We start from the raw sequence: 27,014 nt of genomic DNA on the forward strand, positions 1-27,014 counted from the left end.
ATTACACCATGCCACTGCTACTGGCATGAGTGCACCCTGCTGTTCTCCACCCCTGCTGATGTGTGGTCACTCTGATATGTCACCACTGCCAGTATGAACATGTGCGCAGACACTGACAACCCTGCCCCTTCCACACCACTGCAATCACCAGTGCAAACGCATGCACAGACACTGGCAACCCTGCCCGCATCATGCCACTGCTGTTGCTGCTATGAATGCACACATGGACACCAGCAATCCTGCCCCCACAAGTTCCCTGTCCCTGCCATGCTGCTGCCAGTGTGAGAGCATGTGCAGGAATGCTGCTGCCCTGCTCTCACCAGTGCCCCTCCCCAGCCAATGTACATGCACCCCAATGTACTGCTGCAGCTGCTGGCATGCATGAGTGAGCACAAATCCCACTGCCATTGCCCCCGTGAAACACTTTGGCAAATTCCTAAATCAAGGGGCCAGAGAAGAAAGCTGGGAGCCCAAAACCAGTCCCCCAGAGTTAGAGCAGGTAGCCCAGGAGTGCTGAGCTGAGCCTTAGCCCCCGTAAAATGATCCAGAAACAAAATCAGTCAAATGAACTTACCTTACACCACAATCAAACCCCCAAAGGCATCAAATATACAAGCAAAAAAACCCATCCAAAGGAAAGTAACTTCAAAGATTAGAGGAACATCAGCCCCACACATAAGAGAAAGAATCAGCGTAAAAACTATGGTAATTCAAAAAGCCAGAGTGTCTTCTTACCTCCAAATGACTGCACTAGTTCCCCAGCAATGTTCTTAACCAAGCTGAAATGGCTGAAATGACAGACACAGAATTCAGAAGAGGAATAGGAATGAGGATTATCGAGGTTCAAGAGAAAGTTGAAACCCAACCCAAGGAATTTAAGGAATACAATAAAATAATACAGGAACCAAAAGATGAAATGGCCATTTTAAGAACGAACCCAAATTGATCTGATGTAGCTAAAAAATTTATTTCAATAATTTCTAAATACAATCACAATTATTATTGTTATTATTATTATTATTATTGAGACAGAGCTCTGCTACCCAGGCTGGGTGCAGTCAGGGGATCTCGGCTCACTGCATCCTCTGCCTCCTGGGTTCAAGTGATTCTCCTGCCTCAGCCTCCTGAGTAGCTGGGACTACAGGCACAGTACACCACGCCTGGCTGATTTTTGTATTTTTAGTAGAGATGAGGCTTCACCGTGTTGGCCAGGCTGTTCTCAAACTCCTGACCTCAGGTGGTCCACCTGCCTTGGGCTCCCAAAGTGCTGGGTTTACAGGAGTGATGGGCCTGGCATGGTGGCTCACACTTTTGATCCCAGGACTTTGGACGGCTGAGCGCGGAGGATCGCTTGAGTGCAGAGGATCGCTTGAGCCTAGGAGTTCCAGACCAGCCTGGGCAACATGGTGAAACCCGGTCTCTTTTTTATTTTTTTTGAGACTGGGAGTTTCGCTCTTGTTGCCCAGGCTGGAGTGCAGTGGCATGGTTTTTGCTGGCTGTGGCCTCCGCCTCCCAGGTTTGGGTGGTTCTCCCTCAGCCTCCAGAGTGGCCGGGATTGCAGGCATGAGCCACCATGCCCGGCTCATTTGTTATTTTTTTATATTTTTAATTTTTATTTTTTTCATGCACGTCCATGTGAAGAGACCACCAAACAGGCTTTGTGTGAGCAACATGGCTGTTTATTTCACCTGGGTGCAGGCGGGCTGAGTCCGAAAAGAGAGTCAGCAAAGGGTGGTGGATTATCATTAGTTCTTATAGGTTTTGGGATAGGCGGTGGAGTTAGGAGCAATGTTTTGGGGAGCAGGGGGTGGATCTCTCAAAGTACATTCTCAAGGGCAGGGAGAATTACAAAGAACCTTCTTAAGGGCGGGGGAGATTACAAAGTACCTTCTTAAGGGTGGGGGAGATTACAAAGTACCTTCTTAAGGGTGGGGGAGATTGCAAAGTACATTGATCAGTTAGGGTGGGGCAGGAACAAATCACAATGGTGGAGTGTCATCAGTTAAGGCTATTTTCACTTCTTTTGTGGCTCTTCAGTTACTTTAGGCCATCTGGATGTGTACGTGCAAGTCGCAGGGGATGCAATAGCTTGGCTTGGGCTCAGAGGCCTGACAATTTTTTGGTACAGACGGGTTTCTCCCTGTTGGTTAGGCTGGTCTCAAACTCCTGACCTCAGGTTATCTGCCTGCCTCGGTCTCCCGGGGTGCTGGGATTGCAGGGGTGAGCCACCACGCCCGGCCCACTTTATTAATCAGAAAGGAATAGATTGGCCTGGCATGGTGGCTCACGCTTGTGATCCCAGGACTTTGGACAGCCGAGGGTGCACGGATCTCATGAGCCTAGGTGTTCCAGACTCGCCTGTGCAACATGGTGAAACCCGGTCTTTTTTTTTTTTTGAGGTGGAGTTTCGCTCTTGTTGCCCAGCTGGAGTGCAGTGGCGCGGTCTCAGCTCCCAGCGGCCTCCGCCTATGGGTTTAGGTGGTTCTCCTGTCTCAGCCTGCGGAGTGGCTGGGATTGCACGCGTGAGCCACAATGCCCGGCTCATTTTGTAGTTTTTTTGTATTTTTTGTTTTTGTTCTTTTTTGGTACAGACAGGGTTTCTCCATGTTTGTCAGGCTGGTCTCAGACTCCCGACCTCAGGTTACCTGCCAGCCTTGGTCTCCCGGGGTGCTGGGATTGCAGGCATGAGCCACCACTCCCGGCCCAATTTATTAATCAGAAAGGAATAGATCGGCCTGGCGTGGTGGCTCACACTTGTGATCCCAAGAATTTGGACGGCCCAGCGCGGCGGATTGCTCGAGCCTAGGAGTTCTAGATCCGCCTGGGCAACATGGTGAAACCCGGTCACTTTTGTTTTTTTTGAGGCAGAGATTCGCTCCTGTTGCCCAGGCTGGAGTGCAGTGGCGAGGTCTCGGCTTGTCAGGCCTCCGCCTCCCGGGTTTGGGTGGTTCTCCTGCCACAGCCTCCCGAGTTCCAGACTGGCCTGGGCAAGGCGGTGAAACCTGGTCGCTTTTTTTTGAGACAGAGTCTCGCTCTCTTGCCCAGGCTGGAGTGCAGTGGCACGATCTCAGCTCACTGCAAGCTCCGCGTCCCGGGTTCACGCCATTCTCCTGCCTCAGCCTCCCGAGAAGCTGGGACTATAGGCGCCCGCCACTACGCCTGACTAATTTTTTTGTATTTTTTTTTTTTTAGTAGATTGGAGGTTTCACTGTGTTAGCCAGGATGGTCTCGATCTCCTGACTTCATGATCCGCCAGCCTCAGCCTCCCAAAATGCTGGGATTACAGGCGTGTGCCTGGCCTGTTTTTTTGTTTGTTTGTTTTGAGACGGAGATTCACTCTTATTTCCCATGCTGGAGTGCAGTGGCGAGGTCTCGGCTCGCCGGGCCTCTGCCTCCCGGGTTTGGGTGATTCTCCTGCCACAGCCTCCTGAGTGGCTGGGGTTGCACACGTGAGCCATCATGCCTCGTCAGGCTGGTCTCAAACTCCTGACCTCAGGTTATCTGCCTGCCTCGGCCTCCCGAGTGGCTGGGATTGCAGGCCTGAGCCACCGTGCCTGGCTAATTCCCTAACTGTGCGATTGCAAGGTCACTAAACAAACTCAACAAAACATATTTTTCCTTAAATAGTAAAAAATAATATAATGCATGTTTCAATTAAATATCTTTGTTTCTTGCTTCTGTAATATGCTTCCCCCTGCACAGATCTACCCCTGCCCCACAAAATGCTTAAAAGATAGCCCTTGGTTCCAGGACTCAATGCTTTAAATGTTAATCCAACTGGGCCAGTGCACCTAAATAATAAATATCCTCCTAAACCCCATCAGTCTCTCTAATTCCTTAAAAATCCCGCTACAGGATTGCGGGCGTGAGCCACCGTGCCCAGCCCAATTTATTAATCAGAAAGGAATAGATCATCCTGGTGTGGTGGCTCACGCTTGTGATCCCAGGACATTCAACAGCCGAGCCCAGTGGATCGCATGAGCCTAGGAGTTCCAGACCGGTCTGGGCAACATGGTGAAACCCAGTCTCTTTATTATTATTATTTTTATGATTTTTTTTCTTTTTTGAGGCGGAATTTCATTCTTCTAGTCCGGCTGGAGAGCAGCGGCACAGTCTCGGCTCCCCGTGGCCTCCGCCTCCGGCTTTGGGTGGTTCTCCTGCCTCGGCCTCCCGACTGGCTGGGATTGCAGGCGTGAGCCACGATGCCCGGCTCATTTTTTTTTTTTTTCTTTTTGGTACAGACGGGGTTTCTCCGTGTTGGTTAGGCTGGTCTCAAACTCCCGACCTCAGGTTATCTGCCCGCCTCAGCCTCCAGGGATGCTGGGATTGCAGGCGTAAGCCACTGCGCCTGGCCCAATTTATTAATCGGAAAGGAATAGATCAGCCTGGAGTGGTGGCTCACGCTTGTGATCCTAGAACTTTGGATGGCCGAGCGCGGTGGATCTCTTGAGCCTAGGAGTTCCAGACCCACCTGGGCAACATGGTGAAACCTGGTCTCTTTTTTTTGAGGCGGAGTTTTGCTCTTGTTGCCCAGGCTGGACGGCAGTGGTGAGGTCTCGGTTCGCCAGGCCTCTGCCTCCGGGTTTAGGTGGTTCTCCTGCTTCAGCCTCCCAAGTGGCTGGGATTGCATGTATGAGCCACCATGCCCGGCTCATTTATTTATTTATTTATTTATTTATTTATTTATTTATTTGTACAGACGTGGGTTTCTCCCTGTTGGTCAGGCTGGTCTCAAACTTCTGACCTCAGGTTACCCACCCGCCTCAGCCTCCGGGTGTGCTGCGATTGCAGGCGTGAGCCAGGGCGCACGGCCCAATTTATTATTTTTATTATTTTTTTTTGAGGCAGAGTCTCTGTCACCCAGGCTGGAGTGCAGTTGTGCTATCCTGGCTCACTGCAACCTCCACCTGCAAGGTTCAAGCAATTCTCCTGCCTCAGCCTTCTGAGTAGCTGGGATTACAGGCACCCGCCACACACTTGGCTAATTTTTTTGTATTTTTGGTAGAGATGGGGTTTCATCATGTTGGCCAGGCTGGTCTTGAACTCCTGAACTCAGCTGATCCATCCACCTCGGCCTCCCAAAGTGCTGGGATTACAGGCGTGATCGGCCTGGCGTGGTGGCTTACGCTTTTGATCGCAGGACTTGGGATGGCCGAGCGCGGCAGATCACTTGAGCCCAGGAGTTCCAGACCTGTCTGGGCAATTTGGTGAAAGCTGGTCTCTTTTTTGCTTGTTTTTTTGAGAGGGAGTTTCACTCTTGTTGCCCAGGCTGGCGTGCAGTGGCGTGGTCTCGGCTCCCCGTGGCCTTCGCCTTCCGGGTTTGGGTGGTTCTCCTGCCTCAGCCTCCCGAGTGGCTGGGATTGCAGGCGTGAACCACCATACCCGGTTAATTTTTTTTTTTTTTTGGTCCAGACGAGGTTTCTCCATATTGGTCAGGATGGTCTCAAACTCCCGACTTCACGTTACCCACCCGCCTCGGCCTCCCGGGGTGCTGGGATTGCAGGCTTGAGGCACCGCCCCGGCCCAATATATTAATCAGAAAGGAATAGATTGGCCTGGCGTGGCGGCTCACGCCTTTGATCCCAGTACTTCGGACGGCCGAGCACGGCGGATGCTTGAGCCTAGGAGTTCCAGACCCGCCTGGGCAACATGATGAAACCCGGTCTCACTCTTTCTCTCTCTTTTTTTTTTTTTAAGAGGGAATTTCCCTCTTGTTGCTCAGGCTGGAGTGCAGTGGCAGGGTCTCGGCTCCCCGCAGCTTCCGCCTCCAGGGTTTGGGTGGTTCTCCTGCCACAGCCTCCCGAGTGGCTGGGATTGCAGGCGTGAGCCACCATGACTGGCTAATTATATATATATAGTTGTTGTTGTTGTTGTTGTTGTTAGAGATGGGGTTTCTCCATGTTGGTTAGGCTGGTCTCAGTCTCCTGACCTCAGGTTATCCGCCCGCCTCGGCCTCCCGGGGTGCTGGGATTGCAGGAGTGAACCACAGGGTGCTGGGATTGCAGGCGTGAGCCACCGCGCCCAGCCCAATTTATTAACCAGAAAGGAATAGATCGGCCTGGCGTGGCGGCTCACGCTTGTGATCCCAGGACTTTGGACGGCCAAGGGCGGCAGATCACTTGAGCCTAGGAGTTCCAGACCCGCCTGGGAAATATGGTGAAACCTGGTCTCTTTTTTTTTTCTTGAAGCGGAGTCTTACTCCTTTGCCCAGGCTGGAGGGCAGTGGCGCGGTCTCAGCTCGCCTAGGCCTCCGCCTCCCAGGTTTGGGCGATTCTTCTGTCTCAGCCTCCTGAGTGGCTGGGATGGCGGGCGTCAGCCACCATGCCCGGTTAGTTTTTTATTTTTTATTTTTTTGGTAGAGACACGGTTTCTCCATGTTAGTAGGGCTGGTCTCCAGCTCCTCACCTCGGGTGATCCGCCGGCCTCGGCCTCCGGGGGTGCTGGAATTGCAGGGTGAGTCACTGCACCTTGCCGGAAACCCGGTCTCCTAACGGAAAAACAAAACAAAAGCCACAAAGATTAGCCGGGCCTGGTGGGCCCGGTGGGTAGTCCCAGCTACTCGAAAGGCTGATGTAGGAGGATTGCTTGAGCCGGGGGGTGGAGGTGGCAGTGAGCTATAATGGCGCTGCTGCAGTCCAGACTGGAGGACAGAGCGGGACTGTGTCTCAGGAAAAGGGAAAGGAAAAAAAAGAAAAAGAAAGTATATAAAATTGCTAAATCAAGTAGCAGCTGGACAGTATATTATTGAGAGAAATAGAGGCAAAGGTTAGCGGACACCAGTGGTCACTTAGTGAACTGCAGGTGTTCCCGGACAGGAGGCTGCTACTCTTCCCAAAGAACTCCATTATTATTATTATTATTATTATTATTTTTTTTATTTTATTTTATTTTTTTTTTTTTTTGAGACGGAGTCTGGCTCTGTCCCCCAGGCTGGAGTGCAGTGGCGCGATCTCGGCTCACTGCAAGCTCCGCCTCCTGGGTTCACGCCATTCTCTTGCCTCAGCCTCCCGAGTAGCTGGGACTACAGGCACCCGCCAACACGCCCGGCTAATTTTTTGTATTTTTAGTAGAGACGGGGTTTCACCGTGTTAGCCAGGATGGTCTCGATCTCCTGACCTCGTGATCCGCCCGCCTCAGCCTCCCAAAATGTTGGGATTACAGGCTTGAGCCACCGCGCCCGGCCCAAGAACTCCATTATTGACTTAAAAAAAAAAAGTTGTAGGTTTGTTACAATATACAAATAGCTAAACTTTATATAGCCTCAACCCTCTTCTGGCACTGCTCTAAGCATTTTCCTGCTCTGAAATAGCTACTATTTTTACCTTCATTGTAGAGAAAAGAGATGCCAGAGGTTCTTGTGGAAGGACACAGAAACTGACTATGAAATTGACTTGCAAGTTTCAGACTTAAAGGTTCGTCCTGCTCTGCTCCTTACACTGCCACATTTTAGTTAACATATCTCTTAAAATACTGGTCCTTTCTGTATTTGGAGGGATTCCTCTTGCAATTTGAAGTTTTTTCTTGCACTAAGCATTTGGTCATAAGATCATCTGTGTTTTATGTCAGTTTAAGTTTAGACATTGTTCAGTTAGGAATGTAAACATGAGCAAACAGGTATCTGATTGAAATAGATAATCTAGAAAAAAATCACTTATGAGAAAGTCAAGAAAATGTGAACTCTGGATTTGTGGCTATTTTCAGAATGTATTAATTTTTTGATATTTAATGGCATTGCGAACATATTTTTAAAAATTCTTTGTCTTCTACAGATACATATAAGGTAATTAAAAAATGATATGATGTATAGGTTTTACTTCAAAATAATTCGGGGGAAAAAGGAATGTATATAAATGAAGTGGGAATATAAATGAAACAAAACTGGCTGTGGCCAGGTGTGGTGGCTCACGCCTGTAATCTCAGCACTTTGGGAGGCCAAGGTGGGCGGATCACTTGAGGTCAGGAGTTTGAGACCAGCCTGGCCAACATGGTGAAGCCCTGTCTCTAATAAAAATATAAATAAATAAATAAATAAATAAATAAATAAATAAATAAATTAGCTGAGCATGGCAGCAGGTGTCTGCAATCCTAGCTACTCGGGAGGCTGAGGTGGGAGAATTGCTTGAACCTGGGTGGGGGGAAGTTGCAGTGAGCCAAGATAGTGCCACTGCACTTCAGCCTAGGCAGCAGAGCAAGACTCCATCTCAAAAAAATTAAGAAAGCCTTTTGGTGTGGTGGCAGGGGTTTTACCTGACAATAATTCTATGTGAGAAGGGCCATGATTAATCTGTGTTTAGAATGATTTAAGAGTAAGTCAAGTTCATAGAGGCCTTCCATTTACTCATAGGTTATTTTTGTTATTCAGTGATGCAACCATTATTTTACATGGTCAAAAAAGATATTGACCCCATATTATGTACTATAATAGATATGTTCTAGGTAGCAGAGATACAGCTATGAACAAGACAGTCAACATCTCTGCTGTCATGGAGCTAGCTTACAACTAATGTGGAAGTTAGAAACAAAAAACGGTACTATGACATGCAATGCTAGGGAGATTAGAGCAGGTTAAGGGAAGAAGAGGGGTGGAGGGGCTGGATGATAGGTGATAGAGTTGTCAGGAAAGACTTGGAGGAGGAGATAACAGAGCATGGCCTGAATAAAGTGAAGATGGAAGCCCTGTGATGAGCTGGGGGAAGAGCATTCCAAGAGAGGGAACAGCAGGTCCAAAGGCACACAGATGAGAAGAAACTGTGTGTTCACAGAATGGGAAATTAGTATGCGAGACTCAAACAGTAAGGTAGGGGGAGAGTAGGAATAGATTAAGTCTGAGAAGTAAAGTGCCAGATCATGTAGGGTCTTGTAGACCATGGTAAAGATTTTGTGACCAGGTGCGGTGGCTCATGCCTGTAATCCCAGCATTTTGGGAGGCCGAGGCAGGTGGATCACGAGGTAAGGAGTTCAAAAGCAGCCTGGCCAAGATGGTGAAACCCTGTGTCTACTAAAGATACAAAAAAAATTAGCCGGCTGTGGTGGCACGCGCCTGTAATCCCAGGTACTCCAGAGTCTGAGGCAGACAATTGCTTAAACCTGGAGGGGCAGAGGTTGCAGTGAGCCAAGATGGCACCACTGCACACCAGCCTGGCTGACAGAGCGAGACTCTGTCTCAAAAAAAAAAAAAAGATTTTGTCTCTAAGCTCCCCACCACTCTAAAGATGGGCCATATTGGCCGGGTGCGGTGGCTTATGCCTATAATCTCAGCACTTTGGGAGGCTGAGGCAGGCAGATCACTTGAGGTCAGGAGTTTGGGACCTGCCTGGCCAACATGGTGAAACTCCGTCTCTACTAAAAATACAAAAATTAGCCGGGTGTCGTGGTGCACACCTGTAGTCCCAGCTACTTGGGAGGCTGAGGCAGGAGAATCTCTTGAACCTGGGAGGCGAAGGTTGCAGTGAACAAAGATCGTGCCACTGCATTCCAGCCTGAGTGACAGAGGGAGATTCTGTCTCAAAAACAAGAAACAAACAAACAAAAGTCAAATGGATTAGAGAAATGAGAGGGGTAGATAATTCACTCACACGATAAGTAGTTATGGAAGGCCTACTATAATGTTACTATTTTATAACTTACAATTTATTGAGCACTTATATGCAGACATTCTGCTAAGTGTTGTACATTTGCAGTGATCTCACTTCTCACAACAATCCATTAAGGCTGGTACCGTTATTCTTCCCATTGTACACACAAGGAAACAGGCTCAGAGAGATCTAGTAACTTACTCAGGGACAAACAGCTGGTAAATAGCACAAAGGTCTATAAGGTTACAAAGCTCAGGATCTCTGCTATGCTCTCCCACATGCCAGACACAATTGCATTTGTGTAATCATGACATTCGACTGCAGGAACTCCTCCTATTTGATCCCAGCCTGAAAACAGGGCACCTGAACTTAGTTGCCCACTGGGAGCAGCTGAGGTGGAGGAAGAGGGATCTGGAACTCTGCACTCCTGTGCAGTCTTGGTGGAGCTGTCCATCAAGGTGCCTGCCCTCCTTAGCTAAAGTGTGGACATGTTACCTGAGCTCAACAAATTGAACCCTTGCTCCAGGGACTTCGACTCATCAAAGAAAGCTCTGGTCAAGAAAGGGAAGAAAAACATGGAATTGATTCACTTGCCTGCCTAAACTCTCAAAGCATCTCCGCTTTCTGACCTTTTCTAAGCCTGATTCTCCAGCTTCCTGTTACCTCTGTGAGTTAGATACTAGCCTGCCAATAAAATCCTTTTCAGGTAAAGTTAGCCAGAATTGATTCTTAAGACTCGCAATCAAAGAACTTGCACTGGCAATATCAGCAAAAAAATTACACAGTCTTGTAAAGCTTAAGTGAGTGATTCATTCCTTGGATAAATGTGTGTTAAGCAGGGTCAGGACTAGAATGAAGCAAAGCGAGGCACCCAGGGTACAAAATTTAAGGCTTTCTTCCTCAGTGTTGTGTGAGTGCAGGGTTGGCTCGAACAGCCCTCCCTGCTATCAAAATTAGTAATAAAAAGAACGGAGAAGATCATTTCTTTTTCACATAAAAGTATGAAGTGAGTGTCCCAAGTCGGCAGGTAGCATTCGGCACCTTTTGTGCTGTGGCTCTGTCCCCTAGCACATCATCATCATCATCACAAGGTAAAGGCTGGGGCCAGCAAGTGAGAAGGAGAAAGAGTAACCCCTGCCAGAGCTTTAGCAATGTTACCTATGGCTAAGCCTCAACCTCCCCAAGCCTCACTTTATTCACCTGTAAAATGGGACTAAGAAAAATAATCTTTAATTCCAAGATGTTTTGAGGATCAAATGAAACAACATATGTAAAACTGCTTTGCAGACTGTGCAGTGCCCTATAAGCGGTAGTCACTATGTAGTTTCTTTGCTGAGTATCAGTTTCTTTATCTGCAAAGGGACAACTGAATACACATCTCCCAGGATTGTTGTAAGAATCTGCTAGACGAACGATTAAAGCATAAACTTCGGAATCCAACAGGAATAGGTTGGCATTTTGCTCTGCCCCTCACCAGCTGTAAGATCTCGGACCCTCTGTGAACCTGTGTCCTCATCTGCAGCGAAGGGATCAGGGTGCTGTCTCCATCACAGGGCTGCTGTGAGCATGAAGAGAGACAGCAGGAGTGAGTCCTTGGCGCGGTGCCTGGCCTTGTTCCGATCCGCAGGTGCAGTGACGAATGTCACCTCCCGGATCCCTTCCAAAAGCACAGCCGGGTTGTACCCTTCTGCCTCTGCTCAGCGGCCACGGTCAGCCCAACTCGGTGGTGAGCAGCGCGGCTGCTCACAGCCTCTTACACGAATGTCACTCCCACTCAGTTCCCCAATCCCCACTGTTAAGTGTGCAGTAAGTGCCCGCTGGGCACAGGGCCGAGTGTCACCAGAGGACTGCTTAGAGCTCACAACCTATGATTTGACGCAGGGAACCAAAGCCTTTTCCTTCACTCTAAGACTGCATACCAAAAAGAAAAAAAAAGTTTTGGGGAAAAAGAAAGCTGCCTCTTGCATTTGCAAGGAAATCACGTTCCTTCAGACCCCGTACCGGCGGGGGAAAGGCGTCCTGTTTCTTTAAGAGGCCGCTACCAGAGGGGCGGGAACGGCCGGAGTTTTCCCCCTCAACCCGCAGGTGCGCCCACCCCTTCTTGAGTGACAGACAAGCAACCCAATTGAAGAAAGTGAGCTCAGCGTGACGGCGAGACGGAGCAATAAGGAGCCCCGCCTGGCCTTTGTGGGGCGGGGTCCCAAGAAGGCGGGGCAGGTGGAGGAAGGAGCCGTTGAGGAGAGACCCGGGAGCGGGAGCTGGGCCTAGGTTGGCACCCTGATGAGTGAGGGGCGCGCCGGGGGCTGGAGGCGGCAGGCGGTGGAGAGGGGCCCGGCCCGAGAGATGCAGGGCAGAGAGGCCGGGCCAAGCGCTGCGGCCTGCGTCCGCCCCATAAGCTGAGGAGCTGAGAGGTTGGGCCTGGGCTGGACCGCGCCGGTTCGTCAGGCCCCCGAAGGGTAGCGGCCCAGCCGGGGCCTCGGGACGGGAGGAGAGGCCAGGTCCTGGACCCAGAAGGGGCGTCGCGGGGCGGCAGAGGGCGGGCCAGGCCGCCAGGTGCGGCGGCTGGGCGGGGCAGCGGTCGGAGGGAACAGGAGGGAGCCGTTGGTTGGGAAGATCGGGGAGGGAGGGCACGGAGAGGGCTGGGAAGGAGCCGGAGAGCGCTCGTGCCGGGCCCGCACCAGTCTAAAGCCCAGGGTCACGCTCGACCTGGACCCCGCTGCCCGGGTCCACCAGTTCGCCCCGTGAATCCTGCATGCTCGGTAGCACCCCCTTCTCCTCCTCCTCTCCTCCCCACTTGCATGTACTTTCCATCCCTTGCGCTCATCCTTCAGGCCCCTCTCGCTTCCTGCCTGGACAGTTGCAGTGTCCTAAGTGGTCTACTTGCAGGCACAGGGGCCGCTGTCTTGTAGGCCTCCCACCGTGCGGAGAGAAACCTTTTCTTTTTTCTTTTCTTTTTTTTTTGAAACGTTTTTGAGACAGAGTCTCGCTCTGCCGCCCAGGCTGGAGTGCAGTGGCGCAATCTCGGCTTACTACAACCTCTGCCTCCCTGGTTCCAACGATTCTCCTGCCTCAGCCTCCCAAGTAGCTGGGATTACAGGCGCCTGCCACCACACCTGGCTAATTTTTGTATTTTTAGTAGCGACGGGGTTTCACCCTTAGGCTGGTCTTGAACTCCTGACCTCAGGCGATCCGCCCATCTCGGCCTCCCAAAGTGCTGGGATTGCAGGCATGAGCCACCGCCCCCCGGCCGAGAAACCTTTTCAAAATGCAGAACAGATCTAGATACTTCCGGGCATGAAACTGGCTGGCTTCCCACCCCTTTGTAGGGTCACACCCAGAACCTCACCCGGGCCCTGGAGATCTGGTCCCGCCGACCTCTTCCAAGTCTATCTACTCCTCCCGCTTTCTCAGTGCCCTCCACACACTGGCCTCTTTCTGTTCCTTTTACATCCCAAACGCCTGCCTTCCTTGGGGCCTTTTATTTAGTATTCCTCCTCCCTGGTCTGCTCTTCCTCCTCCGGCTTAGTCTTGTAAACTCTTCTTCATCCTTCAAATCTCCGCTTAAGCGTCACTTCTGCAGGGGAGGCATCCCTGTCTCTGACTCTTGGACCAATACCCTACTTTTGTTACCCTGGGTACTTGTCCTTCACAACACTTGCACAACTGCAGTTTTACATTTATTTACAAAAGTATTGATATTTCTCTGTCCATCCCACCAGATTGTAAGGTCTGTGAAGAAGATAGTGTCTGGTTTTGCTTCGTATTGTGTCTCTAGCATCTCACACAGGGCCAGGCACTATAAATATTTACCAAATAAATAAATGCAGGGTTTGAATTTGGCAAGAGGAAGGGGATGTGAATCGTGGTCACTGATATCCTACCTGTAGGGGAAGGAAACTGACATTTGGAATGCTTTTGTTTGCGAGGCTCTGTGCTAGAGTGATGCTGCTGTCTAATAGAAATGTAACGTGAGTTATAGATATAATTTTAAATTTTCTAGTAGCCATATTCAAACATGAAAGAAACAGTTGAAATTGATTTTAGTAATATATTTAACACAATATATTCCAAAATTATATTATTATAATCAATATAAAAACATTATTAATGGGATATTTTACATTCTTGTTTTTTGTACTAAGTTTTTGAAACCTGGTTTGTATTTTACACTGAGGGCAGCCTGTGCCACTTTTCAAGTGCTTAGTAGCCACATATGGCCAGGGATTGCTGTATTGGGCTGTACAGTGTCATACACTTTATATACCCTCTAGAATCTTTTGAGATAAATATTGTTATCTGCACTTTACTGATATAAATAGTGAAACTTCTAAAAGAGGTTGTCTGCCAGGGATAATTCTAGAGTTTGTAAGTGGAGGAGGTGGGATTAGGACCTCTATCTGTTAATCTTCAGTCTGGTCTTTCTATATACCTCATGCTGACTCTAGGAGGTGCAAAGGAAGTTTGAGGGTACAGGAAGTAGGGACCAAACTTCTTAAAACACTTCAATGTACAGCATATTCTAGCTTGTTCTGTGCTGAGATAATGTGTCCAGATGTAGCAGTACTACCTGCAAAGGTGGCTCAGCAACAAGCATATTTGATGCAGTTGAAGAAAACCCTGCAAGGCAAGTCCCTCTTTGACCTGGTCACCATACCTCGGCCCAGCCTGGACTAAGTCTGGTCCCAGGACCTGGGTAGAAAAACATACATACCATGCAGCATCTCAGAGTTGCTGGGAATACTAGGCTTGTGTTTACAGCCTGGCTTGGCTTTGCTTGCTTGCTTTCTCTTTTCTCTTTTCCTTTCTTTTCTTTCTTTCCTCTTTCTTTTCTTTCTTTCCTCTTTCTTTCTTTCTTTCTTTCTTTCTTTCTTTCTTTCTTCCTTCCTTCCTTCCTTCCTTCCTTCCTTCCTTCCTTCCTTCCTTCCTTCTTTCTCTTTCTTTCTTTCTTCTTCTTCTGTCTTTACCCTCCCCTCCCCTCTCCATCTTTCTTTCTTTTTCTTTTTGATGAAGTTTCGCTCTTGTTGCCCAGGCTGGAGTGCCAGTGGCTCCATCTTGGCTCACTGCAACCTCCACCTGCTGGGTTCAAGCGATTTTTGTGCCTCAGCTTCTGGAGTAGCTGAGACTACAGGCGCCCGCCACCACGCCTGGCTAATTTTTTGTATTTTTAGTAGAGACAGGGTTTCACCGTGTTAGCCAGGATGGTTTCGATCTCCTGACCTCGTGATCCGCCCACCTCGGCCTCCCAAAGTGCTGGGATTACAGGTGTGAGCCACAGCACCCGGCCTTTTTTTTTTTTTTTGAGACGTAGTTTCGCTCTTGTCGCCCAGGCTGGAGTGCAGTGGCACCATCTCAGCTCACTGCAACCTCCACCTCCCGGATTCAAGTGATTCTTATGCCGCAGCTTCTGGAGTAGCTGGGATTACAGGCGCATGTCACCATGCCTGGCTAATTTTTGTACTTTTAGTAGAGATGGGGTTTCACCATGTTGGCCAGGCTGGTATTGAACTCCTGACCTCAAGTGACCTGCCCGTCTCGGCCTCCCAAAGTGCTAGGATTATAGGCGTGAGCCACCATGCCCAGCCTACAGCCCCAGTTCAGCAGTATCCACCATGTGACCAGTACTGTTCTAGGCCATTTTTGGTGATTGGGCGGTGTATGTCATAGCCTTCATCTTCAGGATGCTTCAGGTATATTTGCAAAGACAACACTGAATCACATAAAATGACTAGATGGTGTGCTAGGCATCATGTGGTGTAATGAAGAGCCAGAATTAGTATGGGCCAGAGGCTGCAAAGTGGCTGCCTTGGCCAAGCTGCATGTTGTGTTTTTTTAAAACGTTGGATTTAAACTCCTCTAGGCAAGGTGGTACTTTGCAGTGTTGCAGACCCTACATGCAGGCTGCTTGGTTTATTTACTTAACTGCTTGGCTGCCTAAGACATTTGAATTCATAACCCTATTAGGCATGCTATGCTGGTTTCACGTGAGTCACTAGAAAAGATTTGTTGAGCACTTATTATGTGCCAGGCATTGTATTGGCTGCTGCTTTGGAACTGCTTATAACATCTTCCAAAGTTCTTCTATTACTAGGAAATAGTAATAATGATAATAGTGGAACACCAACAAATACTTTGCCTTTTATATTGACTTTCCTCCCAGACTGCCTTCACATTTGCTGTCTCATTTTGTCGACAATACACAATATACCTGCCTAGCAGGTAGGGCTTTCTGTGTTGGGGAAAAGTGGTTTCAGGGCTTTTGCAATTTCTTCAAGTTCACACAGAATTCTGCTACTATGCTTAGTGCTTTATTATCCTACCTAATGTTCACAACAGCTTTACAGGGTAGTGTTGATGCTAATGCCCATTTTATAGGTAAGGAAATTGTTAATGCTAGGATCCAAGTTCAGGCCTTTCCCACTCCAGAAGACAGCTCCTAACTGTTAAGCTACACTGCCTCACTAGAAGGCCAAAGTGGGAAGAGCGCTCAAAAACATCTGGTCTAGCCCCCCATGTAGCTCAGGACCTGAGGTCCAGAAAGGCTTGTGCTTGTGGCAAAGCTGTGCTGCAGGAGGAGGACTAAACTGGAAGTGGGGGCCTAGGCCTTCTTTTGTCCCTAACTGGTGGCATGGCCTTGCCAGCTTTCCTGGACTTCAGTTCCCTTATTTATATAATGAAAGGGTTTGGCCTGATTTTACGCTGAGAACAATGCTGTGCTATTATGGTCGGTATTGAAGGAGTTCACAGCCCGAGATTTTAGTCATAACCCAGGACTCCTCCCAGCACACCACACTCCCTCCCTACCCAAGCTCCATCTCCTTGTGCAGCCACAGTTTTCTAAAGTTTAATTCTGAAGTTCATCTGTATTTTCCATTTCTGTTTCTGTTTCATTTCCAAAAACCGAGGCAAGTGGTTTGTAAACACTGACTTTTTGTAAATTCATCTCCTCGGTCATTGTAGTTAGGGAATTGCAAAGTTCCAGACAATTAATAATCCTCAATCGGTAGTGTTTTCACTCTCTTTTAAAGGCATTTAGGTCTGGAGGCACCCTGGAGGGAATTTTGCTGTGGAATTCTGTGGACACAGCTGTGCGCCAGGCAGTGTGCTGCAAACTGGGAGAAGAGTAGATGGTGGAATAGACTCAGGCTTCTTGAGTCCTTGCCCTCAGGTTGTCAACTCTCCTGGAGCTGTGGTTCAGCCCTGGCCACCATTGAAATCATCTGGGAGTTTATAAATGACCTGGGGTGTGCAGTGATGGTGCACAACCAGAGTTGAGAACCACTGTTTCTCAGACTTTATCTGATCTAGGGCCTACGTCCCAGAGTTTAACATGCACTTGAACCACCCCAGGATCTTGTTTGAAGGCAGATTCTGATTGGGTGGGTCTGGGCTCCCAGGGATACTGCTGCTGCTAGTGTGCAGACTACACCTATAGTAGCCAGGGAAGAGACTGCACATAGAGAATTGTAAATCAGTAGGATCATGAAGGTATGTATAAAAGACTGGGATCACAGATGAGGATGTAATTAATTTTACCTGAGGTGAGAGGATTAGGAAAGCCACATAGAAGAGTGATTATCTTAGCTGGGCCTTGAAGGTTGCATAGAAGTTTGCCAGCTGGACAAGGAGGAGGAATTAATAGCACAAGCCAACATGCAGACTCAGAAGAGCATGGTTTTTCAGGGAACAGGTGGTCTGGTGAGAACATGGCATCTGCAAAAGAGAGTCTGAAAGCCAGTTCCACTGCAGAGCCATGGTGGAACTGTAGTAAGTTGAATGCTCTGCTAAGGAGCTTACTTAAGCACTATTGCTTTAAGTATAGGAACACTACAGAAGGTGTCTATGCAGGATAAGAGAAGACCCAGGCAGTTCTTACAGCAGGAATCAAGATGAAGAAACCCAAGCAGTTCCCCTGCCCCCACACCCCTTCTCACCATACTTTTGTCTCTATGTAAGGTTGTGGATTTTAACTGTGTTTGAATGAGTCCTGTGTCTAACACACTTCAACAAAAAGGGGAAACCTCAGCTGCTGTTGGTATGGTGGTCCTTCCCAGGGTTTCCAGCAGTAAACATAAGAACCTTAATCTCTGCCAGTCAAATCCTCCCATTTCTGTACGTCAGAGTCTCATCCTCATTCAGTAGACTGCACTAAGGGAAGTTGAGTCACTTCTCAGATGAGAAGGTTTCAGAGGGGGAAGCCTCTATAGAGATTGTGTTCTCGATTAGAAAGAGGGTGTGACCCCAACCTGCCTTCCTGATGAGGTTGCATTCTGTTGCAGGAGACGTAAACCAAACTTACCCATGCCTCTTTCACCAAATCAAAAGTAAAATAACTGAACAAAAAGCACACATCCATTCTTATCCTTAAAGGAATAGGGGGAAGGAGGGGAGCTGGAAACCTGGTGTTCTTTATCCCAAATTCCTTACTAATAGGAGGAGATCATCTTTCACTTCCTTCATTGAGATGGGTTTTCCAACCCTGCTGTCAGAATCCAGCTCCGTGAAGCAGCAGTCACTGTATGGGTGATTGATAAAGCTCCATGGGGTCTTCTGTAACAGTGCTGATTTTATAAGCACACCTTCTAGAAGCCACTTAGAGACTGCTCCATTGGAGACACTAATGTTCCTATTTTTCTATACTTTTCCCAGCTCTATATTTGAGAAACTGGCCTTTCATGCTTAATGACTTATAGTAAAATTGTCTGCAGGTCAGTGTGTGCCTCTTTCCTGTTTTGTAGCATTTTGAATTTTCCAAATCATCCTTATATCTGTAATGCTTAAAGAGGGGTGGAAGGGAAAAGGGTGGAGAGTTGTTTAATCCGGAAGGGGCCCTCTGGGCCTGGATGTGGAACTACAGCTCCTTTATTCTGGTGGTTTGCAGTTGAGCTACAGTACTGCTGAGTGGTGGAGCAAGAGGCTATTTATAACCCTGAGAATTTTGCAATGTTATTGAATTCCTTCTACCTAATTTCCACTTCCTTTCTAGAATGAAAATGAAGAGAGTAAGCAAACATGTGCTGGGAGGGTTCCCTACAAGTATATATTTTATCCTGGGAATCTTATCTGGAGAATAGAATTACTTCTAGTCTCCTATCTCCTGATGTTTCTATTCCATAGGGAGAAAAGCAGAGAGATGTTTCCCTCTTTAACTAGAGTTAGGTGTGCTAACCCTGATTTTTCAGTAAGAATTATCCTAATGTTTGATATGAAAACAAGTTTTTTTTATTTTATTTTTATTTTTTAATAGAGACAGGATCTTACTCTGTCACCCAGGCCAGAGTTCAGTGACATGATCATAGTTCACTGCTGCCTTGAACTTCTGGGCTGAAGCAACTCTCCTGCCTCAGCCTCCTAAGTAGCTAGGGACTACAAGCACATGCCACCATACCCAGCTAATGTTTTTTTTTTTTTTGTAGAAACAGGTCTCGAACTCCTGGCCTGAAGTGATCCTCCTGGCTTGACCTCCCAAAGCATTGGGATTACAGGTGTGAGCCACTGCGCCCAGCCAAAACAAACTGTTAAACAATGGAAATACTTTGTAGTTAAAGGGTATTGGGACACAGGGAGAACACCAGACAACCTGCGCAATTCATGCCCGTCCCTGTCCATTTGGAGTCAGCTTGGTTCACAGGAGTGGAAGAAGTCAGAGTCATTGGGTTTAAGCAGACACAGGTGCTTACTGAGCCTTCACTGGACTCCAAGTGCTGTGCTAGGTTGAGACTGCAGAGTTATACCTGTCTTGGAGGAGGAGCTAGTGGAGATACGTAAATATGTAACTGTAATAGAGTATGACAAGATCACACTTGTTAATGGAAGTATGAACAGGATGCTGTGAGAACACAGAGGCCCCTATCCTATTTAGTTTTGCCAGGAAAAGGTAGAGAAAGCTAAGACTAGTACAGGGAAGAGGTAGCATCTGATCTGAACTAGGCTTTGATGCTTGAATAGGAGCTCTTCTGACAGTCAGCAGGAGGAAGAGAATATGCAAATGTACAGAAGAATTGAAAGAACATGGCCTTATAGAAATAACAGGTAGTCCAGGAAAGAGTCTGGCTAGATTGTAAAGGACCAAATAGCACACAAGGGAGTCTGGTGCACCTGTAGACAGTGGAGTGCTATCTTCTGTTAACAATGGTGAGTTCTTGTGAAGGTTTCTTAGCCTCAGTGTGCTTTGGTTTCAGATACACAAACCAGAAATTGCCACAAAGCACCTGCTGCGGGTGAAGTGCAGAGCCACCTGCTTTCTCATGGCTTTCCAGCAACACCAGACAAACTGGGATCAAATTCTGGCTGTGCCACTTGCTAGCTGTATGACACTGAGCCTGCTACTTAACTCTTCTGTGCCTCTATTTTCTTATCTGTAAAATGGGGATAATAACTACCACACAGCGTTGCTGTGCAGATTAAATTAATTAGTATATGTAGAGTCCTTAAAATAGTGCCTTAGCATTATGTAATTGTTAGCTAATGTCATCATCAAAGGAAGTATTATGTAGAGGGATGAGAATTAGCTTTGGAGTCCTAAGACCTAGGCTTCAGACCCAGTTCTGAAGTGTTGGTTTGACTTACTGTTTTCTTTTCCCTCCCTTCCTTTTTTTTCTTCCTTCCTTCATTTGGGAGGGAGGTGTAGAAAGAGGTACATGAAGAACAAGTTTGTCGATCCATCTGAACTTCAGTTGCCTTATCTGTAAGATAGGAATGTTTTTCAGAGTTCTTATGAGCATCAACTAAAACAATGCTATAGAAGTGAGCAATCAACTATAAAGAGGCTACCTGGGCTGGGCATAGTGGCTCACGCCTATAATCCCAGCACTTTGCGAGGCTGAGGCGGGTGGATCACCTGAGGTCAGGAGTTCAAGAGCAGCCTGGCCAACATGGTGAAACCCCGTCTCTACTAAAAATACAAAAATTAGCTGGGTGTGGTGGTGAGCATCTGTAATCCCAGCTACTCGGGAGGCTGAGGCAGGAGAATCGCTTGAACACAGGAGGTGGAGGTTGCAGTGAGCGGAGATCGTGCCACTGCACTCCAGCCTGGGAGACAGTGAGACTCTGTCTCAAAAAAAAAAAAAAAAAATAGGCTGGGTGTGGTGGCTCACGCCTGTAATCCCAGCATTTTGGGAGGCCGAGGCAGGCTGATCACGAGGTCAGCAGATCGAGACCATCCTGGCGAACACGGTGAGACCCCGTCTCTACTAAAAATACAAAAAAAAAAAAAAAAAATTAGCCGGGCGTGGTGGCGGGTGCCTATAGTCCCAGCTACTCGTGAGGCTGAGGCAGGACAATGGCGAGAACCCGGGGGGCGGAGCTTGCAGTGAGCAGAGATCACGCCACTGCACTCCAGCCTGGGAGACAGCGAGACTCCATCTCAAAAATAAACAAATAAATAAATAAATAAAAATAAAATAAAAATAAAGAGGGTACCTGTACGTTACTATTGGATATACGATTACTACGAAGTTACTGTATAACCGATCTGTTTCAAACAAATCAGACTTATCTAGTGGATAAGAGCAAACCAGAGCACACATGTGGATTTTGCTGTCATTAATTCAGCCATTTTTTTTTTTTTTTTTTTTTTTTGAGACGGAGTCTCGCTCTGTCGCCCAGGCTGGAGTGCAGTGGCGCGATCTCGGCTCACTGCAAGCTCTGCCTCCCGGGTTCATGCCATTCTCCTGCCTCAGCCTCTCCGAGTAGCTGGGACTACAGGCGCCCGCCACCACGCCCGGCTAATTTTTTGTATTTTTAGTAGAGACGGGGTTTCACCATGGTCTCGATCTCCTGACCTCGTGATCCTCCCGCCTTGGCCTCCCAAAGTGCTGGGATTACAAGCGTGAGCCACCGCGCCCGGCCCAATTCAGCCATTGTTAATTAAGTGCTTACCCAGTACCATCATCTTATGCCAGTGATGCTGCTGTCTGCTCAGACCTCCATTTTAGAGTTCCTGCAGAGCTTGGGGGCATTTTGGTCTTAGGCTTATTAGTTGCAATGAGTAGAAACATAGACTAGCTTAATTTATAGGAGTTTTATTGGCAGGATATAGTGGACTTTCAGGTACCCCAAGCATAGGAAGTGTAGCCACGTAATCGGGAAAGTTACCAGGTAATGGCTTTTCCTATCTTTCTGATTTCTGGCCTCATCTCATTTATATATTTCTGGATTCCTCTTGCAGAATTGCTTCCTCTGAAAGGCTCTTGGTTTTTTATTCTCCATATCTTTGGCTTATGTGAATCTTTGGCTTGCCATGGTACCTGCTTTGAAGCTTACTATGATCTTACTTCTCCAGGGCCCATTATCACCCAGTTCCCTTAGTCTGTGTCTTTTATTTGTTTGTATGTATATATTTATGATGGAGTGTCACTTTGTCGCCCAGGCTAGAGTGTAATGGTGCAATCTAGGCTCACTGCAACTTCTGCCTCCCGGGTTCAAGCAATCCTCGCTGCCTCAGCCTCCTGAGTAGTTGGGATTACAGGCGCCTGCCACCATGCCCAGCTAATTTTCATATTTTTAGTACAGACGGGGTTTTGCCATGTTGGCCAGGCTGGTCTTGAACTCCTGACCTCAGGTGATCCACCTGCCTTGGCCTCCCAAAGTGCTGGGATTACAGGCATGAGCCACCACGCCTGGCCAATCTGTGTATTTTAAATTCAAGAGAAAGAATTGGAATAGTTAAGCTAAAGTTGGGTATGCACTTTGGTCCCATCAGCTATGGCAGGGTTGTAGAGTGTCATTCAGTTCAGATAGGCTGCCTGGGCTTTGTGGGAAGGACAGAGTCACTGAGAATGGGGGCTTATTAATATCTTTCAAATAGTTCGGTAGTTGCAAATCTCCATGCTTTAAAATGTATATGAACTTTTGAACAGCTGAGAATCATTAGTGCTAACTTTAATAAAGAGAACATCAACCTAGGATATGTCATATGGGGTCAAGAGAAAATAATAGGTATAACATAATGAGCTTTAGCTTATTTATCTCCAAAGATGGTTTTCAGAAAGGAGTTAAAAATAATGTGGTTTGTTTCTTAGCAGCACCATCGAAATTAAGGAAGGGTGTAACTTCATTTGGTGAGGACTTTAAAATGGGCATCCTCACTTGGATTTTTAAAATTCCACTGAAGAATCATGGACTTTTAGACTTAGAAGGCACCTGAGACATGCGTTAGTTCTACACTCACATCTTTTTTTTTTTTTTTTTTTTTTTTGAGACGGAGTCTTGCTCTTTCGCCCAGGCCGGACTGCAGTGGCGCGATCTCTATCTCGGCTCACTGCAAGTTCTGCCTCCCGGGTTCATGCCATTCTCCTGCCTCAGCCTCCCGAGTAGCTGGGACTACAGGCGCCTGCCACTGTGTCCAGCTAATTTTTTGTATTTTTAGTAGAGACAGGGTTTCACCGTGTTAACCAGGATGATCTCGATCTGACCTCATGATCTGCCCGCCTCGGCCTCCCAAAGTGCTGGGATTACAGGCGTGAGCCACCGCACCCGGCCTACACTCACATCTTTCAATAGAAGAAAACCGAGATTTGGTTAAAGGGGCATATATACATCGTGAAAGACCTAGGATTGGGTCCGGAGGCCTTTGGCTCTAAATTCAGTCACTTTTTTCAGCAGGGACAGTTATCCATCCCTCAATAGAAGAAAACTGAGATTTGGTTAAAGGGGCATGTATACATCATGAAAGACCTAGGATTGGGTCTTGAGGCCTTTGGCTGTAAATCCAGTCACTTTTTTCACCACGGACAATTATCCCAGCCCAGTGCTCTTTCTGTTGTGCCTTCTGTGCCTGCTTAAAATAAAAATAAGAAGCCAAACTGAAAAACAAATGATCTAAAAAGTCATATTGTATAGCTCCATTTATATGGAGTACAAAAACAGACAAAACTCATGGATGATGACAAGAAGTCAGAAATTCCCCTTTAAAGGACTGAAAGGATTGACGGGAAGAGGAAGTATGAAGTAATTTTCTAGGGTGATGAAAATGTTCAGTGTCTCATTTTGAGTGGTGGTTACAGGGAGATGCATGTGTATATTTCTATTATGTATATACATACAAACATATGTACACTTAAGCCCTCTGCATTTTATTGTATGTAAATTATATCTCAGTTTTTAAAATTGACCTCACAACCATGCAGTCCTGGTCTACTAATTGCAGCAACTTTGCTGATAAGGATAAGGATGCATCTCTAGGCATCCAGAGATTGATGGCGCCACCCCTGGAATGAGAACTCCCTGCCTTGCTGTAACTGGAGCAGAGTATTCTCCCCAGAAATTATGCTGATAGGGCCAGTTTCTTTTCTGAGGTTTGTTGTGTGTCTAGGCATGTAAAAATTACTGTGAAAAATTCTTCCACAAGCCACAGAAGTTATGGAAGCTTTGGGGGCCATAAGGCCAACCCACTTCAATCCCTTTAGGCTGTGTTTAATTGCAGTGGACAGAAGTTGAGGCTGTCTCAGAGGAAAAGGGGAAAGCACTGGCTGAAGCCAGTCCAAGTTCTGTCCCCCTATTATGACTTACTTGCTGGGTGACCTTGGGCACTTAACAAAACACTGAGCTTTAGTTGTGCCATCTTCAATTGCAGGTGATAATCCTCTTCTGCCTAATTCATGGTGCTGCTGGGAGGACACAATAAAATAAGTGAAAGCACTTTGAAAACTAGTTCCTTTACATTGTCATGGTCTGGAAATGCTGGCTTTTTATGACAGTAGACTTCTGAAGCATCCCATCCTGACTAGGAAATGGTCATGAAAGCATCCCTCTTTCTGAGGCCGGGGGGCTTGTGGGGGACAGGACTTTTACTCCTTTTCATCAAAGAGGTTTATACTTATCAGGCTGTGAGAACTGGCATCTGTGTTTAGGCTGAAAAATTGATAGCATACATGCATAATAGCCTCACAACAGCTATGCTTTGTATGCCAGGAGAGGCAGGTGGTCCCCATTAGCGAGGCATGAATTGTGGGTGAATGGCTAAACCTGGAGGATGCAGAAAGGTCTTTTTCATTAAGAGAGAGCCCTCTCCTGGCCAGGCGCGGTGGCTCACGCCTGTAATCCCAGCACTTTGGGAGGCCGAGACGGGCAGATCACGAGGTCAGGAGATCAAGACCATCCTGGCTAACAGGGTGAAACCCAGTCTCTACTAAAAATACAAAGAAATTAGCCGGGCCTGGTGGTGGGCGCCTGTAGTCCCAGCTACTTGGGAGGCTGAGGCAGAAGAATGGCGTGAACCCAGGAGGTGGAGCTTGCAGTGAGCCGAGATCGCCGCCACTGCACTCCAACCTGGGCGACAGAGCGAGACTCCGTCTCAAAAAAAAAAAAAAAGAGACCCCTCTCCTGAACCTGTAGGCAAGGAGTGTAAGTATACATCGAAATAATCCATCAGCCAAGTGACTTCCCTTCGTCAGACCTTGGAGAGAGAATGCTTTAGTTACTGCTTGGAATACCAGTAAGCTATCAGAGTTGCCTAGGATACCAATCATATGGGCCCATCTTCCAGACTTGCTCAAGATAATTTATTTTCCTTTATTTTGGAAGAAGTGGGGGAGGGTGGTCAGAGGTACTTGCAAAGCCTTGTCCTTATAAGAGGTGCCCTTGTGTGAAGATATCCTTACCTCCCTCCACTTGAGTTGTCAGCCGCTGTTGCCCTTGGCAATAGGGATGAAAATAGCATTTCCTGTCCCAGTTCTCTTCCCCATTTTCTGATGTCGTCCCACACAGAGGTGGCTTTGCATTGTGTCCTTTGAGGGGAAAGGAGTGGCATCAGTGAGTACGGGGGAAGCAAGAGAGCATGTAGCTGCGCCACGCTGACGCTGGGATCTTCCTAGGATGACTGCAGAACAGAAGTAGCCTGGCTCCTCCAGCTAACCACTCAACCAAGAAAAGGCTGGCTATTCTTATCTGTTTCAGAGCATATGCTTCTCTTCTGAAGGGGGCCAGCCCTTCCACACCTGTGGGTATTTCTCGTCAGGTGGGACGAGAGACTGAGAAAAGAAAAAAGACACAGAGACAAAGTATAGAGAAAGAACAGTAGCCCAGGGGACTGGCACTCAGCATACGGAGGACCTGCACCGGCACTGGTCTCTGAGTTCCCTTAGTATTTATTGATCACTATCTCTACCATCTTGGAGAGGGGGATGTGGCAGGACTATAGGGTAATAGTGGGGAGAGGGTCAGCAGGAAAACATGTGAGCAAAGGTCTCTGTGTCATAAATAAGTTTAAGGAAAGGTGCTGTGCCTCGATGTGTACGTAGGCCAGATTTATGTTTGACTCTACACAAACATCTCAGTGTAGTAAAGAGCAGTATTGCCACCAGCGTGTCTCACCTCCAGCCACAAGGTGGTTTTTTCCTATCTTAGTAAATAGAATGTATGATCGGGTTTTACACCGAGACATTCCATTCCCAGGGACGAGCAGGAGACAGATGCCTTCCTCTTATCTCAACTGCAAAGAGGCCTTCCTCTTTCACTAGTCCTTCTCAGCATAGACCATTTACGGGTGTCGGGCTGGGGGATGGTCAGGTCTTTCTCTTCCCATGAGGCCATATCTCAGGCTGTCTCAGTGGGGAGAAACCTTGGACAATACCCAGGCTTTCTTGGGCAGAGGTCACTGCATCCTTCCACAGTGCATTGTGTCCCTGGGTACTCGAGATTAGAGAATGGCGATGACTTTTACCAAGCATACTGCCTTCAAACACATTTTCAACAAAGCACATCCTGCACAGCCCTAAATCCATTAAACCTTGAGTCAACACAGCACATATTTCTGTGGGCACAGTGTTGGGGCTAGGGTTACAGATAAACAGCATCTCAAGGCAGAAGAGTTTTTCTTAGTACAGAACAAAATGGAGTTTCTTATGTCTACTTCTTTCTACATAGACACAGTAACAGTCTGATCTCTCTCTTTCCCCCACACTCTCCTCCCAAGGTCTCAAGACTGGAATTTGCAGTAAATACATTCTTCTACCACTGAGTCCTCTTGACTCTTAAACTGAAGTACCACATTGGCACATGTTGCTGCTGGCTGATCTATGGATGATAGACAGTTTGTTCCATTTCTTCTTGCTGATTTAATCTCAAAAAACAAAACCCCAAGGAGAGGTTGTAGTATGATCTAGAAAAATTCAAACCAAGTAGTTTTATGTGTTACTTTATGCAGTGTCTGTCTGCAGACACTTCAAAACATGTAACAAGAGTGAAAAATGAAGATGTACTCTGACTTTTTCTATCTTTCAGATTCTTTCTCCCCAGGCAGACTTGTCTGTGTTCTTGTCTCACAGAATTAGAGCCCATTGGTTGGGAAAAATGCCACCACCGTCAGACATTGTCAAAGTGGCCATTGAGTGTCTAGATGCTAATGCCCAGCTCCTTGAAATCGACCAGGTACACTCCTGAAGTGAGGAAAGGCACCTAGGGAGTGCATGGCAGAGGATATCCTGAGAGATGGGGACTACT

The 27,014-nt window shown here is 47.4% G+C and overlaps 1 protein-coding gene and 2 long non-coding RNA genes across 3 annotated transcripts in view; 2 read left to right on the forward strand and 1 right to left on the reverse strand.

The window, feature by feature from the left end:
* LOC129472660 (uncharacterized) overlaps window positions 1–10,338 on the forward strand; it is a 26,592-nt gene extending 16,254 nt beyond the window's left edge. Inside the window, exon 4 of the long non-coding RNA XR_008654010.2 lies at window positions 10,102–10,338. This is a non-coding gene — a long non-coding RNA (uncharacterized lncRNA). The remainder of the gene's footprint in view (window positions 1–10,101) is intronic.
* Window positions 1–12,036, reverse strand: part of LOC134735592 (uncharacterized) — a 22,447-nt gene extending 10,411 nt beyond the window's left edge. Inside the window, exons 1-3 of the long non-coding RNA XR_010118820.1 lie at window positions 11,050–12,036; window positions 6,406–6,487; window positions 736–788 (exon numbers count right to left, since the gene is read on the reverse strand). This is a non-coding gene — a long non-coding RNA (uncharacterized lncRNA). The remainder of the gene's footprint in view (window positions 1–735; window positions 789–6,405; window positions 6,488–11,049) is intronic.
* A 6,952-nt stretch (window positions 12,037–18,988) lies between these two features.
* The window catches only part of LOC129472648 (putative golgin subfamily A member 8G), a 60,844-nt gene continuing 52,818 nt past the window's right edge, over window positions 18,989–27,014 (forward strand). Inside the window, 1 exon segment of the mRNA XM_063631236.1 lies at window positions 18,989–19,057. The gene's annotated coding sequence lies outside the window, so the exon portion shown is untranslated.

This window comes from Symphalangus syndactylus, chromosome 22 (genome assembly GCF_028878055.3).
Source record: "Symphalangus syndactylus isolate Jambi chromosome 22, NHGRI_mSymSyn1-v2.1_pri, whole genome shotgun sequence".
NCBI classification, from domain to species: domain Eukaryota; kingdom Metazoa; phylum Chordata; class Mammalia; order Primates; family Hylobatidae; genus Symphalangus; species Symphalangus syndactylus.